Raw genomic sequence first — 17,861 nt, forward strand, 5'->3', positions numbered from 1 at the left:
AGGCAGATGGTATACACCGTGGAGGCTGCGTTACAGTGCTGGCGTGCACTACAGCGACTGGCCCGGTAGCCACAGGCCTATGGGAAGTCGCTTATCTCGGAGATAGATGAACCTGCTCCGATGACAGGAAACAGCCTCGTGGAGAGCCCCTTGGCGTCAGTCAGGTAAATGAAATTCGGCAAATGGAAAACTGGATTTGCAGGGGATCTACTGAGGAAAGGGTCATTTTATAAGTACCCTGAAACACGTCTAGAGGAGAAAAATAACCGCACGACTGCCGCAGTCCAACAACCGCAGCTTCCTCATTGTAAAGGACAGCAATAATTTGATGCTATACCTTCAAGCGCTGCAACCTTGCATATACCTTTAAGCGCTGCAAACCCTGCAAATCCAGTTTTCCATTTGCCGAATTTCATTTACCTGACGTCAGACGCCAAGGGGCTCTCCACAAGGCTGTTTCCTGTCATCGGAGCAGGTTCATCTATCTCCGAGATAAGCGACTTCCCATAGGCCTGTGGCAACCGGGCCAGTCGCTGTAGTGCGCGCCAGCACTGTAACGCAGCCTCCACGGTGTATACCATCTGCCTCCCGGATGTCCAGTTATACAGCTTTACACCACAAACTATTTCCCTGTAGGAGCTGGTAACTATAAATGGTGTCCTCTACTATTGCTTGAACCTTATATTACATATTGATATGGACTACAACCAATATAGCACAAGAAGCGAATTATGCCGGTGCAACAAAGGTCGGATTAGCGGAATACAGCGGTTATATTTGTATTTATTTTTAATATTAATTGTTTTATTATTATCCTGTTTATTATATACTTATTTTATATCACCTCCCCACAAGGGCCCTGTGTAAGGAGGTTGTTATTAATGTTATTCACAAATATTTTAGAAATAAAGCTTCTCATTATCAAAAGTGAAGCACAGTTCTATTAAATTCACTCATCATGTACCATTTTTATGGTATTAGTCTAGAGGCTTATGGTACCTTTCTCTTTTTATAGTTATTTACTCTTTGTACTTTTTTGGGTGTAAGTACTTTTTCCATCTAGCCTCGACTAATAACATTTTTTTGAGCTGCACAATACCCATTTTTTTCTTTAATTTACAAATCTGTTTAACTTTCAGGCATCAATTGATTTAAAAAATAAAATAAAACATAAAACAGTTTTCCAGTGTAGTACCCCTTTAAGTTCTTCAGGGAGGGGCCACCTGCACTTTTGAATCCCACAAAATAACAAGTTATGCCTGGAAATGACCTGAATGCAGTCACTATCAGACATTGAACTAAATGAACCTATGGCAGACACAGTACCATACAGATGTTACAGGCTAAATTAAAGATAAAGTTTACTGGATACACAGTGTGTAAATGAAGAATTGGAATTATCTGCATTGCTATAGTAACCAAAGTGCACAAAGTAAATTCTCATATACTTTGCATTTCATTGTACAGCTGCATGACGGTTTGGTCACATACAGTCATGGCCGTAAATGTTGGCACCCCTGAAGTATTTCTTACAGAAAAGGATTGCAGTAACACATGTTTTGCTATACACGTGTTTATTCCCTTTGTGTGTATTGGAACTAAACCAATAAAGGGAGGAAGAAAAGCAAATTGGGCATAATGTCACACCAAACTCCAAAAATGGTCTGGACAAAATTATTGGCGCCCTTAACTTAATGTTTGGTTGCATACCCTGTGGAAAAAATAACTGAAATCAATCGCATCCTATAACCATCAATAAGCTTCTTACACCTCTCAGCCGGAATGTTGGACCACTCTTCCTTTGCAAACTGCTCCAGGTCTCACTTATTGGAAGGCGCCATTTCCCAACAGCAATTTTAAGATCTCTCCACAGGTGTTCAATGGGATTTAGATCTGGACTCATTGCTGACCACTTCAGAACTCTCCAGCGCTTTGTTGCCATCCATTTCTGGGTGCTTTTTGAGGTATGCTTGGGGTCATTGTCCTGCGGGAAGACCCATGATCTCTGATGCAAACCCAGATTTCTGACACTGCGTTGTATGGTGCGACCCAAAATCCGTTGGTAATCCTCAGATTTCATTATGCCTTGCACACATTCAAGGCACCCAGTGCCAGAGACAGCAGAACAACCCAAAACATCATTGAACCTCCACCATATTTCACTGTAGGTACTGTGTTCTTTTCTTTGTAGGCCCCATTCCGTTTTCGGTAAACAGTAGAATGATGTTCTGTACCAAAAAGCTCTATCTTGGTCTCATCTGTCCTCAAGACGTTTTCCCAGAAGGATTTTGGCTTACTCAAGTTCATTTTGGCAAAATGTAGTCTTGCTATTTTACGTCTCTGTGTCAGCAGTGGGGTCCTCCTGGGTCTCCTGCCATAGCGTTTCATTTCATTTAAATGTCGACGGATAGTTCGCACTGACACTGATGCTCCCTGAGCCTGCAGGACAGCTTGAATATCTTTGGAACTTGTTTGGGGCTGCTTATCCACCATCCGGACTATCCTGTGTTGACACCTTTCTTCAATTTATCTCTCTTGTCCATGCCCAGGGAGATTAGCTACAGTGCCATGGGTTGGAAACTTCTTGATAGTGTTGCGCACTGTAGACAAAGGCAAATCTAGATCTCTGGAGATGGACTTGTAACCTTGAGATTGTTGATATTTTTCCACAATTTTGGTTCCCAAGTCCTCAGACAGTTCTCTTCTCCTCTTTCTGTTGTCCATGCTTAGTATGGCACACACAGACACACAATGCAAAGACTAATTGAACTTCTCTCCTTTTTTGTAACTGCTTTCAGGTGTGATTTTTATATTGCTCACACATGTTACTTTCCCCACATGAATTAAAAGGAGCATCACATGCTTGAAACAATCTCATTTATCCACAAAAAGGGTGCCAATAATTCTATCCAGCCCATTTTTGGAGTTTGGTGACATTATGTCCAATTAGCTTTTTTTCCTCCCGTTTTTGGTTTAGTTCCAATACACATAAATGGAATTAACATGTTTATAGCAAAACGTGTGTTACTGCAATCCTTTTCTGTGAGAAATACTTCATTTTCTTGAAAAATGTCAGGGGTGCCAACATTTACGGCCATGACTGTATAAGTTTCCATCCAGGGTGACGCAGACGGTTGTATGCTGGGACTAGTAGTTCTCCTTGCTATGTCTATGGTGCTGCAAATGGTGTGGCAGCCCCATATTACCCTGCCATAGGTGTGCACAACTTTGCAATGGAGGGCTGCATGTGTTGGTGTTACGCCTAGCGCTCCGGGTCCCCGCTCCTCCCCGGAGCGCTCACGGCGTCTCTCTCCCCGCAGCGCCCCGGTCAGTCCCGCTGACCGGGAGCGCTGCACTGTCATGGCCGTCGGGGATGCGATTCGCACAGCGGGACGCGCCCGCTCGCGAGTCGCATCCCAGGTCACTTACCCGTCCCGGTCCCCTGCTGTCATGTGCTGGCGCGCGCGGCTCCGCTCTCTAGGGCGCGCGCGCCAGCTCTCTGAGACTTAAAGGGCCAGTGCACCAATGATTGGTGCCTGGCCCAATTAGCTTAATTGGCTCCCACCTGCTCCCAGACTATATCTGCTCACTGCCCCTGCACTCCCTTGCCGGATCTTGTTGCCTTGTGCCAGTGAAAGCGTTTAGTGTGTCCAAAGCCTGTGTTACCTGAACTTCTGCTATCCATCTTGACTACGAACCTTGCCGCCTGCCCCGACCTTCTGCTACGTCTGACCTTGCCTCTGCCTAGTCCTTCTGTCCCACGCCTTCTCAGCAGTCAGCGAGGTTGAGCCGTTGCTAGTGGATACGACCTGGTTGCTACTGCCACAGCAAAACCATCCCGCTTTGCGGCGGGCTCTGGTGAACACCAGTAGCCTCTTAGAACCGGTCCACTAGCACGGTCCATGCCATTCCCTCGCTGACACAGAGGATCCACTACCTGGAAGCCGAATCGTGACAGTAGATCCGGCCATGGATCCCGCTGAGGTGCCGCTGCCAAGTCTCGCTGACCTTACCACGGTGGTCGCTCAGCAATCGCAGCAGATTGCCCAACAAGGACAGCAGCTGTCGCAGTTGACCGCCATGTTACAGCAACTTCTGCCTCTGCTACAGCAGCAACCATCTCCTCCGCCAGCTCCTGCACCTCCTCCGCAGCGAGTGGCCGCTCCTAGCCTCCGCTTGTCCCTGCCGGACAAATTTGATGGGGACTCTAGACTCTGCCGTGGATTTCTGTCTCAGTGTTCCCTGCATATGGAGATGTTGTCGGACTTGTTTCCTACAGAACGGTCTAAGGTGGCGTTCGTAGTGAGCCTTCTTTCAGGAAAGGCCTTGTCTTGGGCCACACCGCTCTGGGACCGCAATGATCCTGCCACAGCCACAGTCCAGTCCTTCTTCGCTGAAGTCCGGAGTGTCTTCGAGGAACCAGCCCGAGCTTCTTCTGCCGAGACTGCCCTGCTGAACCTGGTCCAGGGTAATTCTTCAGTGGGCGAGTACGCCATCCAATTTCGTACTCTTGCTTCTGAATTATCATGGAATAATGAGGCTCTCTGCGCGACCTTTAAAAAAGGCCTATCCAGTCGCATCAAGGATGTGCTGGCCGCACGAGAGATTCCTGCCAACCTGCAAGAACTCATCCATTTGGCTACCCGCATTGACATGCGTTTTTCTGAGCGACACCAAGAGCTCCGCCAGGAAAAAGACTTAGATCTCTGGGCACCTCTCCCACAGTCTCCGTTGCAACCTACGCCTGGGCCTCCCGCCGAGGAGGCCATGCAAGTGGATCGGTCTCGCCTGACCCAGGAAGAGAGGAATAGCCGTAGGGAAGAAAATCTTTGTCTGTACTGTGCCAGTACCGAGCATTTCCTGGTGGATTGCCCTATTCGTCCTCCACGTCTGGGAAACGCACGCACCCAGCTCACGTGGGTGTGGCGTCTCTTGGTTCTAAGTCTGCTTCTCCACGTCTCACGGTGCCCGTGCGGATTTCTCCTTCAGCCAACTCCTCCCTCTCAGCCGTGGCCTGCTTGGACTCTGGTGCCTCTGGGAATTTTATTCTGGATTCTCTGGTGAATAAATTCCGCATCCCGGTGACCCGTCTCGTCAAGCCGCTCTACATTTCCGCGGTCAACGGAGTCAGATTGGATTGCACCGTGCGTTACCGCACAGAACCCCTCCTGATGTGTATTGGACCCCATCTCGAAGTGATTGAGCTCTTCGTCCTCCCCAACTGTACCTCTGAGGTCCTCCTCGGTCTGCCATGGCTCCGGCTTCATTCTCCCACCCTTGATTGGACCACCGGGGAGATCAAGAACTGGGACTCTGTCTGCCATAGGAAGTGCCTCTCCCCCCCTCCCAGTCCCGTCAGGCAAGCCTCAGTGCCTCCTCATGGCCCCCGTCCTGGTGTCACACTGCCCCGTGCCAGGCTTCGCCCTCTGCCCTCCCTCCCCATTCCCACTCCTGCTGTACTGCCTGCCGTTGAGGAAACCCTCCATTCTTTCCCGGTGTCCTCATCCCAGGGGAGGCAGTTACCGGACAAAGAAAAGGGGAGACCTAAGGGGGGGGGTACTGTTACGCCTAGCGCTCCGGGTCCCCGCTCCTCCCCGGAGCGCTCACGGCGTCTCTCTCCCCGCAGCGCCCCGGTCAGTCCCGCTGACCGGGAGCGCTGCACTGTCATGGCCGTCGGGGATGCGATTCGCACAGCGGGACGCGCCCGCTCGCGAGTCGCATCCCAGGTCACTTACCCGTCCCGGTCCCCTGCTGTCATGTGCTGGCGCGCGCGGCTCCGCTCTCTAGGGCGCGCGCGCGCCAGCTCTCTGAGACTTAAAGGGCCAGTGCACCAATGATTGGTGCCTGGCCCAATTAGCTTAATTGGCTCCCACCTGCTCCCAGACTATATCTGCTCACTGCCCCTGCACTCCCTTGCCGGATCTTGTTGCCTTGTGCCAGTGAAAGCGTTTAGTGTGTCCAAAGCCTATGTTACCTGAACTTCTGCTATCCATCTTGACTACGAACCTTGCCGCCTGCCCCGACCTTCTGCTACGTCTGACCTTGCCTCTGCCTAGTCCTTCTGTCCCATGCCTTCTCAGCAGTCAGCGAGGTTGAGCCGTTGCTAGTGGATACGACCTGGTTGCTACTGCCGCAGCAAGACCATCCCGCTTTGCGGCGGGCTCTGGTGAACACCAGTAGCCTCTTAGAACCGGTCCACTAGCACGGTCCACGCCATTCCCTCGCTGACACAGAGGATCCACTACCTGGAAGCCGAATCGTGACAGTTGGTATAATGGTGAAATCTCTCAGGGCGTGTCCCTGTATACTGTCTGCTGGTGGTGTCGGTCAGGATGCCCTTGGCGTTGTTGGTGTGAGCCGTTAACCAGACACAGGGAAACGAGGAGAAGGTGCAGTGCTATTTGGCATTGGATAGGTGTTCATTACAGTGTGTCAGTGACTAAAGAAAGGACTTGTTTTGTTCTGGAATCGGTGGTTAGGTCTCTCCCAGGACATGATGTGGTCCCTGATCAGAGTAGAACCTGACTTGTTCCTTGACTCAGAAGATACGTGATTATACTTGGATGACTTGTAGGCTCTCTGGCACTCTAATGTTCTCAGGGTGGAGACTGAGGTACTTGAAGGTACTTTAGGACTTGTGCTCAGGATCCATTTTTAACAGCTTTGACTCTAAGTGGACAATAAACACCCTGTCAGTGTGGACAAGGCAATTTGTGTTCTCAACTCGTACTCAGCTAAGGAGAAGAAGACAGGGTCTTTTCTAGACTGACATGTGATCTGGCCCTTAAAGGAACCCAAATATAAAAAACACATGGAATGATGATCTACATTAAAGACAGTAGTGTTCATCTTCTACCAAAGGTTTTACTCATTGTGGGATATTATACAACCCTTCTCTCCTGGGAAAGAGGAGAACCTAAATCTATTTTTGAGTTGAGGGCATATCTTTTACCAGAGTCACTTTTGTTTTATCTAGGCATATTGGGAGTTACAGCTTTGCAACAACTGGAGAGCCATTTTAATCCCTTAACGACCACAGACGTAAATATACATCCTGGTTTGGCGGTACTTCGCGCACCAGTACGTACATTTACGTCCTGTGTATGACAGCGAGCATCGGAGCGGTGCTCGCGTCTTACAAGGCAGGTTCCGGCTGCTATCAGCAGCCGGGGACCCGCCGGTAATTGCCGACATCCGTGATCGCGCGGATGTCCACCATTAACCCCTCAGATGCCGTGATCAGTACAGATCACGGCATGTGTAGCAATGCACATGTTAAAATAGATGATCGGATCGCCCGCAGCGCTGCAATCCGATCATCTGTAATGGCGGACGGAGGTCCACTTACCTGCCTCTCCCGGCATCTCCTGTCTGTCTCCCGGCATCTCCTGCTCTGGTCTGAGATCGAGCAGACCAGAGAAGGAGATGGCCGATAATACTGATCAGTGCTATGTCCTATGCATAGCACTGATCAGTATTAGCAATCAAATGATTGCTATAAATAGTCGCCTATGGGGACATAAAGTGTAAAAAAGAAATTCTAAAATGTAAAAAGAAAGTGAAAAATCCCCTCCCCCAATAAAAATGAAAATTGTCAATTTTTCCCATTTTACCCCCAAAAGGCATAACTTTTTTTTTTATAAACATATTTGGTATCGCCGCATGCATAAATGTCTATCAAAATATAATGTTAATGATCCCATATGGTGAACAGCATAAATGAAAAAAATAAAAAAAAAATACAAAAATGCTGCTTTTTGTCACATTTCATTCCCCCAAAAAATTTATAAAAAATAATCTAAAAATTTCTATACATGCAAATGTGGTATCAATAAAAAGTACAGATGACGGCGCAAAAGATTAGCCCTCACACCGCTCTATATACGGAAATATGAAAAATTTATAGGTGGTCAAAATAGGGCTATTTTAGATCACTGATTTTGTACAAAAAGTTTTAGATTTTTTTTAAGCGGTACAAACATATAAAAGTATCCAGCCATAGGTATCATTTTAATTGTATTGACCCACAGAATAAAGAACACGTCATTTTTACCATAAAGTGTACAGTGTGAAAACGAAACCCTCCAAAATGTGCAAAATTGTGATTTTCATTTAAATTTCCTCTCTAAAAATATAATAATTTGGGTTCGCCGTACATTTTATGGTAAAATGAGAGGTTTTGTTACAAAGTACAGTTGGTCATGCAAAAAACAAGCCCTTATATGGGTCTGTATATGGAAATATAAAAGAGTTATGGATTTTAGAAGGCGAGGAGGAAAAAACGAAAACGCTAAAATAAAATTGGCCTGGTCCTTAAGGTTAAAATGGGTTTGGTCCTTTAGGGGTTAACTGAGGTGACCAGACATCCAAGCAGACGGTACCTCACAAAAAATAAAATAAAATAGGACTGCATAATCTAAAATGCTTGGACCTATTTTTGGTCCCAGTCCTAGCCTGCCCGTGAAGATTCTCTTCCAGCAGCTTCATTGATTTGGACTTTAGTTTTAAAGAGCTAATGATCTGTCATACATATCTACAGAAGACAATTTTACCTACACATGCTAAGGCAGCTATAAAAGAACTATTTCATAGGAGAACAAATCTACAATCTACTCATTTCTATGCTGTACTATTTAAAGGGGTACTCCGGTGGAAAACTGTTTTTGTTTAAATCAACTGGTGCCAGAAAGTTAAACAGATTTGTAAATTACTTCTATTAAAAAAATCTTAATCCTTCCAGTACTTATTAGCTGCTGAATACTACAGAGGAAATTCTTTTCTTTTTTGAACACAGAGCTCTCTGCTGACATCATGAGCACAGTGCTCTCTGCTGACATTTCTGTCCATTTTAAGAACTGTCCAGATTAGGGGAAAATCCCCATAGCAAACATATGCTGCTCTGACCAGTTCCTAAAATGGACAAAGATGTCAGCAGAGAGCACTATGGTCATGAAGTCAGTAGAGAGCACTGTGTTCCAAAAAGAAAAGACTTTCCTCTGTAGTATTCAGCAGCTAATAAGTACTGGAAGGATTAAGATTTTTTTTATATAAGTAATTTACAAATCTGTTGAACTTTCGGGCACCAGTTGATATGAAAAAAAGTTTTCCACCAGAGTACCCCTTTAATGCTGTATTTAAGAGACTATATTTTTCTGGAATTGCGAAAGGAGTAAAGTAAAGTTAACAAGTTGTTTCACAGAATTCAGAAGTCTCTTCCTGTGCTTTCTATACTGGAACAGCTTTATTTAGAAAACAAAACGTTGTGGTTTGTAGAGGACATCTAGTTAGCACCCCTCAGCTACGTGACATACACATCAGGGACAGCTACACCCAGCATAGCCCAAACCATCGCCCTAGTGAGCACCACATAAGAATATGCTCAAAAATAAAACTGGTAATAGTTCATTTTTATCAATAAACAAAATGCTAAGTAATGAACAGACAATAAATATAAATCAAATCAATTAATATTTGGTGTTTAAACACTTTGACTTCATGGCAGCATCAATTCTTCATGGTACACTTAGACATGTTGGCTTGCTCAAATCCTTCTGTCTCTTCACGTGATGCCAGGCAAACTCAATGATGTTGAGATAAGGACTCTGTCCTGTAGGGCCATAAAATCACTTCCAGGACATTGTACTAAACTTGGGGTTGTCCTGCCACAGAAAAAAAATTGGAGCCAATCAGACAGCTCCGTCATAGGAGACCTATGTATTTTGCATTTTTTCCATACCTGTTAAAAACTTTTTGCACAATACTGTATATTTTTGCATAGCATTCCGCTGGTGTGCAGACTTAAAGGGGTACTCCACCCCTAGACATCTTATCCCCTATCCAAAGGATGCTGGGGACTCCCGCAATCTTGGCTATGGCACCCCAGACATCCGGTGCATGGAGTGAACTTTGCTCCGTGCCAGATGACTGGCAATGTGGGGCAGAGGCTCGTGACTTCTTGGCCATGCCCCCACAATGCAAGTTTATGGGAGGGGGCGTGATGACCGTCGTGGTGTGCCACGAGGGTGCGATGTGAGGTGTATTAGGCAGATGTTGTAGCCCAGAGGCAGATTGTGTAAACCCCTAAATGTTCGTGACACCAGGGCGTGGTTTTCCCGATAACCAACCCGAACGGTAGCACCGCTTGTCCTAGTTAGGCAGGGCAAATAAGAGTCCAAGGCCAGGTCAGGATTAATGGTAGCTGTACTGAGGTAGACAGATGGTAACAGTCTTTACAGCAAGGCCAGGATCCCAGGGAGGTGGCCAGTAACACGGAGGGGACCTTGCAGCTTGCTGGGACTTGCAGTGACTTGACAGACTTTAGGACAGCCACGCTGACTATAATAGACTTGACTGAAGATAGTGACAACAGACAGAGATGACTTGACTTACTAGACATGTGGCTGTAATTTAGGCTTGAGGCCTCCAGATGTGCTGGACACCGGCTCTGAGATGTCTGGAATGGACTTGACCTCAGCAGAGAATGTGGTAGAAGAGCAAAAGAGGCAGATTGCAGCTCCTCCCTTCCTTATAATGGGGGGCTGTGCAAGGCCCTGCAGGTCACCTGGTTAGCTGGTGCTCTCTGCGTAATAAACATGTGAATTGAACATGTGACCACATTATCATGTGACTAACTCAAAGGTCCTTTATACACAATACATATAACACTATGGGGGACAGAGAGGGACTCAACCTGACAGGGCCTAGTACTGTATGGCACTATACCCCATCATACTGAGACATCCCCCCCCCATGACATCATGCCACTCCCCCTCAATGTAAGTCTGTGGGAGGAGGTGTGGCGGCTGTCACAGCCCCTCCAATAGACTTGCATTGAGGGGGGACGTGATACCATGTGTGTGGGCGTGACACCGGATGACTGAGGGGCCGCTATTCTTTGAATAGGGGATAAGATGTCTAGGGATGGAGTACCCCTTTAAGCCCTAAATGTAGGGTCTTTATCGAATGTAAATATAGTCTGAAAGAGTTAGAACATTTCACATTACACGGAAAAACAATAATTTACGGGGGGGGGGAAACTTTCACAATTGAGGGGTTAGAGAGTGGTGGTCACTTACAGCTCTTCGTTCTGGATAAACAGAGGAATAAACAGTAGGGGAACCAAAATAGGACAGATGAAAAGGATTTTCTATTATGGATGACCCTTTTAATAAGTTCCCTGACCTTTCAGGGTGTTTGGCTTACACTCCATGCATTAAATAAGACTGACAAAGCTGACGAGCCTAGGAACCATGTAAATGACTCTGGTTTACAGTTTGCACTGCCCAAGATATCATTGTCCAAGAAAAAGGGGATTAGGGGACCTGTTAAAGACAAGATCCAAAAGGCAAAAATAATCTCTGATAGAACCCTTGAAGATGGATATGTATGCAAAGCAGAATCACTAAAGACTACACATTTTCATAATACACCTTAATTGTCATTGAAAGTCAAATCACTTTCGACCCAAGGCAATAAATACATTTTTCCCTGAATGCTTCTTCGAAGGTTCTGCAATGATCTTTATGGTTGCCGGCTGAACATTACTAAAAAAGTCGGGAAACATTTCTCTCAAGCAAGTGCATGAAAGACAGCCAAGGAATATTTCTGATCTTTGAGTATTCTCTAAGGAAGAAATAAACAAAAAATCAGACTGCAAGAATACAAAGAGTGCTAACTGTCTTCATGAAGCATTGGGAAGCTGTGATTTCTGCCATAGAGGATGTCACTTAGAATTGACCGTCAGGCTGTGCAAACCTCTGTACATGACAACATTTCTCATTTACTATTTTTTCCTATAATAAACAATGAACAGAATGCTTCCCTGGCTGAACGGATCAGATAGCTTTTTATGCAAAATAAACTTCTTCAATAATGATTTGCAACCAGATACCATATTTACACTTCCCCAAATCTGATCTGCTCTTCAGACTTGTTTGCCCTCACTGACATCCCTGGAGTGTATTGCTGTCGCTGTTTTTAGTGGTGTGAGCAACATTCATGTGTGGACTCAAGGTCATCTATTGCTTAATATCACAGAGGAAGTGGCACGAGCTTCAAGCATTCAGTTTTTCTTTAGTACTTCCTGTCAGAGATCCTTGCTGGAACCCATCCAAGAGCAGATCAAGAGAAAACATAGAGACAAGGGGCTTTTCTTAGCTTTTTAGTTAGGGGGTGCAACTATAGATCAAAAATAGTTATATTCCATTATTTTGCCCAGATCTTTTTGTGGTGACACGGGGGTGCAATATATACATGTTAAATCGTGATGCCAGGGCACCATTAACCTACATGGTCCAAGGTGGAGACAGCTTCTCCTGGGTGAGGCGCAGGGCAATAAACACACCGATATCAAATTATGGATAACTGTATTTTTACCATTTAAAGACTCATAAGTCATCTTGCCTGTAGGCCTCTCTATTGCAAATTGTAAAGATGGCCATACACTTTATATGTGCTGGGTTAACCTGCCCATTACAGCACAACTGACCAAGCATCTAATGGTGGCCTCCTGACACTGACTTGATGACAGAAGTCTGAGGAGACAAGGATCACATATTTTGGATTTCATCCTTCTGATCTGCTGCCAGAGGAGGCTCCCAAAGGGTTACTCCACTCTCTCCATTGAGAACACGCGCACACCTGTTTGAACTGAGTGTGTATTCATATGTAGGCATTGGGAGAGATAGCTGTCCACTGAGCAAGCATTCATCGGACAGCTATCTTATATGTATGTCACCATATGGCTAGGTTTCCATACAATTTTTTTTCTGGCATATCTTGACCCGAATAAATGTCACAAAAACTGCCATTTTTTTCAGTGTTTTTTCTGGCTTTTTTACACATATGGGGAAATGCAATTTTTTACCCTGTGGTAACTTTTCACTGCCATCAGGGTACCATTTTGTGGGTCTAATGCAGGGCTTCCGTCCAATGGAATGCAAGAATGTTAGTAGTGATGCATAGCATCACTACTTACCTTCACCGGCTGTAAAGTATATACTGCTGCACACTATACAGAAGCCTGGATCCCTGCTCCTTGTGAGGCTGAGCTGTGCCTGCCTTTATGCTGGTGTTTCCCAGAAAAGGGTCCTCAAGATGTTATAAAACTACAACTCCCAACATTCCCTTTAGCTGTCTGGGAATGCTGAGGGTTGTAGTTTAGCAACAGCTGGAGGCTCTCTGTTGGGAAAACACTGCTTTAGGCACTTTATGGGGAGAGCGCCCAAAATGTACTAACCAAATTTAGAGCCTTAGTGAGGCCAAATCTAAAATACAGTGACCCCTCGACCTACGATCATTTCAACATGCGATGCCTTCTCAGAGGCCATCACATCTTGAAGGCAGCATCAACATACGATGCTTTTTTATGTCGGGGCCATCGCATAAACGGCTATCCGGCAGCGCTGACTGCTTCAGCTGCCGCCGGATAGCCGTTTACGGTGCCCCGTGAGCTCTGGTGATGTCTCTTACCTGTCCTCGGGTCTCCGGAGCATCCTCTTCGGGATCCCCTCCATCGAAGTCGTCATATCGCTGCCCACACCGTCCCATCATCCAATAGGAGCGGGGTGCGGATGCCGGGGAAGCAGAGGCCTTGCCGGAGCGTCAGGGTCACCTCGGGGACGCGACGACAGCGATGGACGGCGACATCCCGAGCAGCGGTGACGGTCCGGAGCGGCGGGGACAGGTGAGTACAACTTCCTCTAACAGTGGTCTTCAACCTGCGGACCTCCAGATGTTGCAAAACTACAACACCCAGCATGCCCGGACAGCCAACGGCTGTCCGGGCATGCTGGGTGTTGTAGTTTTGCAACATCTGGAGGTCCGCAGGTTGTATACCACTGTCCTATACTTTACATTGCACGGATCCCTCAACATACGATGGTTTCAACAAACGATGGTCCGTTTGGAACAGATTACCATCATATGTTGAGGGACCACTGTAAATGGTTAGCCTAAGATTTCACACACAGATGTTACCTCGTAGCTGTATATCAGTTTATTTGTTAGGAAACACTGCCATCTAATGGTCGCTGGGAGTTGCAGTTTTGCAACAGCTAGAGATACACTGTTGGGAAATCACTGTCCTAAAGTGATAACATATTCTAGTGATGAAACACTTTTTCCTTTCAGTAAGGTCTCCTCTGCTGACATCTAGTGGCCAGTGCCAAAAATGGTGGTAAATTTCACAACGTTCATTTCTTAACATTTCATATACTATAGTCATACTTCACTCAAATGTGGTTAGCATGAAAATTCATTGAAAAGGTACTTTCTCGTGATACTTCTGACTTAAAGTGGTATTCTTTCATCAACTAACATAGCTAAACTTGTTGGGCATGTTAAGTTAAATATTTTTGCAAACACATTCATTTGGCAAGTGAGCCCGACTAGTATTTCTAGAGTGGAGCAGTGGTCTGTAACCTAGGAAATGAGCTGCCAACAAGGGGAGGAAAGGAGCAGGAATATCAGGATAAGTGGGGCAAATTTGCTAAATAAGTAATTTGCAAAAACATACCCTACATGTTTAACTATGGTAAGGAAATGGGAATACCACATTAACCCCTTAAGGATGCAGCCCTTTTTCACCTTAAAGGGGTATTCCAGGCCAAAACGTTTTTTTATATATCAACTGGATCCGGAAAGTTAAACAGATTTATAAATTACTTCTATTAAAAAACCTTAATCTTTCCAATAGTTATTAGCTTCTGAAGTTGAGTTGCTGTTTTCTGTCTAACTGCTCTCTGATGACTCACGTCCCGGGAGCTGTGCAGTTCCTATGGGGATATTCTCCCATTATGCAAGGGATATTCTCCCATCATGCACAGCTCCTGGGGCGTGACATCATCATTGAGCAGTTAGACAGAAAACTTCAGAAGCTAATAACTATTGGAAGGATTAAGATTTTTTAATAGAAGTAATTTACAAATCTGAATTCGAGTAGAATACAGACATAGCGCACATCTACAATCTTGTATAATGATCTGATTGCTTCTCAGCACAATATCAAAAACTAACAGGTTGTAGTATGCATTTTTGATCACAAAGTACAAGCCCACTCGCCACGTCAAGGCCACCTATTTAGAGTGGGTCCCTAACGTCCCTAGCATAAAATGGCGTAGCACTGGGCGGCGACCACCACCGCCGCGACACCAATGCCCACGGGGGGGGTGTTGGGGAACGACCCACCGGCAGAGCGGCCCCAATGCCACTCAAACCAGTCTATGCGTGTTTGTAATTTACAAATCTGTTTAACTTTCCGGAGCCAGTTGATATATATAAAAAAAAGGTTTTGCCTGGAATACCCCTTTAAAGACTGAGCCCTTTTTCACAATTCTGACCACCATCACTTTACGCATTAATAACTCTAAAACGCTTTTACCGATTATTCTGATTCTGAGATTGTTTTTCCATGACATATTCTACTTTATTTTGGTGGTAAATTTTTGTCGTTACTTGCATCCTTTTTGGGGAAAAATCCCCAAATTTCATGAAAATTTGGCATTTTTCTAACTTTGAAGCTCTCTGCTTGTAAGGAAGAGGGATATTCCCCAAAAAAAATATTTTTATTCACAAATACAATATGTCCACTTTATGTTGGCATCATAAAATGGACATATTTTTACTTTTTGAAAAAATTAGAGGGCTTCAAAGTAGAGCAGCAATTTTCAAAATTTTCATGAAAATTGCAAAATCTGAAGGGACAGATGTTACAGAACTACAACTCCCAGCATGCCTGGGCAGTCTAGGCATGCTGAGAGTTGTAGTTTGGCAACATCTGGAGGGCTACCGTTTGGTCACCACTGTAACAGTGGTCTCCAAACTGTGACCCTCCAGATGTTGCAAAACTACAACTCCCAGCATGCCCAGACTGCATGCTGTCTGGGCATGTTGAGAGTTGTAGTTTGGCACGCACTAGAAGGGCAGCAGTAAAGATCACTTAATTCCCACCGGCATATGCATACGCCTCACGTCCATAAGGACTCGGGATGCAGGGCATACACATACGCCCGGCGTCCTGAAGAGGTTACGATAAGTTCGTCAAACTTTACATTTACATGTTGTAATTGTCTTACATCAGCAAGAAGTGATAGATAAATGTTAATGATATTACAATTATAACAATAACACAATCATGTTTTTTACATAGTTGTACTAGTTATACCGCACAGTAGATACTTAGCAGAAGACTACTCTTGCATATGTTTGGCATTGTTTCAATTGTATGTTTGTTTACTACAGTTTTCCTTCAACTTGGGTCCCTCCAGTTGTTGCAAAACTACAATTTCCATCATGCACTGATGGTCAAAGCTTGTAGTTTTGTAACAGCTGGAGAGCCAGGGGTTGGGGAACAGTGGTCTGCCAGTAGGTGGATTGGTTCTGAAGGCACCAAAATGTCATCCAAAAATAGGAAAAAGTGAGGATTAAAGAAAAATAATTAGATAACTAATACAGATAAAGCAAGTCCTTATATATAAAAGTAAAAGTAAAGATCTGCTGGAGCTGTAATCACTGTCTATGTAGAGGACAGAAGCTTCTTCAGGGTCCTGTACAGAACACACAGTGTCCTAAAAAAGTAACATGGAGCCGCCCTCACCTGATGTCCAAATGAGCAGGTAACCCTGGAACAGGTAAAGTGTACAGAACATGTAATACCTCCCTGTACTGTAGGGGGCGCTACCAGACACCAGTCAGTGCATACACTTCAGTAATACAGGTAAAGAGTACAGAACATGTAATACCTCCCTGTACTGTAGGGGGCGCTACCAGACACCAGTCAGTGCATACACTTCAGTAATACAGGTAAAGAGTACAGAACATGTAATACCTCCCTGTACTGTAGGGGGCGCTACCAGACACCAGTCAGTGCATACACTTCAGTAATACAGGTAAAGAGTACAGAACATGTAATACCTCCCTGTACTGTAGGGGGCGCTACCAGACACCAGTCAGTGCATACACTTCAGTAATACAGGTAAAGAGTACAGAACATGTAATACCTCCCTGTACTGTAGGGGGCGCTACCAGACACCAGTCAGTGCATACACTTCAGTAATACAGGTAAAGAGTACAGAACATGTAATACCTCACTGTACTGTAGGGGGCGCTACCAGACAACCAGTCACTTCATACACTTCAGTAATACAGGGGTTTTACCAGTAAATGCCCATTCTGATTGGTCGGTTCTTCCAGCCATTGACATGTATCACAGATCAGGACTGTCCATAGCATTGTATGTTGAGTCTGGTTTCTAGTTACAATGGTCCAGAAAAGACCATTGTATGTTGAAACTATTGTATGTTGAGGCCATTGTAAGTTGAGGGATTACTGTGTATATATATAAATATTTGTGAGCCTATAAAAATAAAGGAATTATTATTATCCTTTAACTTTTCACAACACATCTGATAAGTTATTTAGCATATCCCTTTTCTGGATGAGAAAAGCCCTTAAAGGGGTACTCCATTGGAAAACAAAGTTCAATCAACTGGTGCCAGAAAGTTAAACAGATTTGTAAATTACTTCTATTTAAAAATCTTAATCCTTCCAGTACTTAGCTGCTGTATGCACCAGAGGAAGATGTGTAGTTCATTCCAGTCTGACTACAGTGCTCTCTGCTGACACCAGTATACAGCAGCTAAGTACTGGAAGGATTATATAGTAACATAGTTCATAAGGTTGAAAAAGACCAGAGTTCATCAAGTTCAACCTATATCCCTAATGAGTCCCTGGCAAAAAAAAAAAAACCCTCATCTTAGAGATAAAAATTCCTTCCCGGCTCCAAATATGGCATCAGAATAAATCCCTGGATCAACGTTCTGTCCCTATAAATCCAGTATACATAACCAGCTATGTTATTATTC

The 17,861-nt window shown here is 44.9% G+C and overlaps 1 protein-coding gene across 1 annotated transcript in view; it reads left to right on the plus strand.

Moving 5' to 3' along the window:
* The window catches only part of LOC130291381 (interleukin-13 receptor subunit alpha-1-like), a 134,626-nt gene that overhangs the window by 36,375 nt on the left and 80,390 nt on the right, over positions 1–17,861 (plus strand). The window lies entirely within an intron of this gene.

The sequence above is a fragment of the Hyla sarda genome, chromosome 9 (genome assembly GCF_029499605.1).
Source record: "Hyla sarda isolate aHylSar1 chromosome 9, aHylSar1.hap1, whole genome shotgun sequence".
Lineage (NCBI taxonomy): Eukaryota > Metazoa > Chordata > Amphibia > Anura > Hylidae > Hyla > Hyla sarda.